Source organism: Octopus sinensis, unplaced genomic scaffold (assembly GCF_006345805.1).
Source record: "Octopus sinensis unplaced genomic scaffold, ASM634580v1 Contig00839, whole genome shotgun sequence".
In the NCBI taxonomy this organism is placed as follows: Eukaryota; Metazoa; Mollusca; class Cephalopoda; order Octopoda; family Octopodidae; genus Octopus; species Octopus sinensis.
In genome coordinates this window covers 14,057-14,975 of record NW_021824322.1, presented here as the reverse complement: position 1 = coordinate 14,975, position 919 = coordinate 14,057, and the positions used below count along the sequence as shown (strand labels likewise).

The 919-nt window shown below is 45.3% G+C and overlaps 1 non-coding gene across 1 annotated transcript; it reads right to left on the bottom strand.

Annotated features, from left to right (window-relative positions):
* Positions 1–497: 497 nt before the first annotated feature.
* Positions 498–605, bottom strand: LOC115226971. Its single transcript, XR_003883054.1, has one exon. It is a non-coding gene; the product is annotated as a U6 spliceosomal RNA (small nuclear RNA).
* Positions 606–919: the final 314 nt, after the last annotated feature.

Genomic DNA, 919 nt, shown 5'->3' with positions numbered 1-919 from the left:
GAGCTTATTACGATACCTGCACTATACTCTTACTCTTTACTCTTTTACTTGTTTCAATCACTTGACTGCGGCCATGCTGGAGCACCGCCTTTAATCGAGCAAATCGACCCCGGGACTTATTCTTTTCATAAGCCCAGTACTTATTCCATCGGTCTCTTTTGCCGAACCGCTAAGTGACGGGGACGTAAACACACCACCATCGGTTGTCAAGCAATGCTAGGGAGACAAACACACACACACAAACACACACACATACACATATACATATATACGACAGGCTTCTTTCAGTTTCCGTCTGCCAAATCCACTCACAAGGCATTGGTCGGCCCGGAACTATAGCAGAAGACACTTGCGCAAGGTGCCACGCAGTGGGACTGAACCCGGAACCATGTTGTTGGTTAGCAAGCTACTTACCACACAGCCACTCCTGCGCCTATATATATCTTTTATCTTTTGCTTTAGTCATTAAACTGCGGCCACGGTGGGGCGCCGCCTTGAAGAATATAGAACGCTTCACGAATTTGCGTGTCATCTTTGCGAAGAAGCCATGCTAATCCTCCCTGTATAGTTCCAATTTTAGCATATGTACTCCTGTAGCGATGTATGCGTTATACACACTCGCACACACACACACATATTTATATATATTATTCTCTTATTCTTTTACTGATTTCAACTTGGGGCTAGGACCATGCTAGGGCGCCGCCTTTTAGTGTTTTCGGTTTTCCTTTCAGTACTGTTTTGGACGAAGAAGCGAGTTGGACGAAGCTGTTCTTCCTTGTGTCTCCTGCTGCGATATGAGCTCATCTGAGATTCCAGACAGAAATTTGTCCAGGTTCTTTTTGAACGTTTCCACACCTTGCAGATGTCTTGAGTTCCACACCTTGCAGATATCTTGGGTTTGAAGTTTCCACACCTT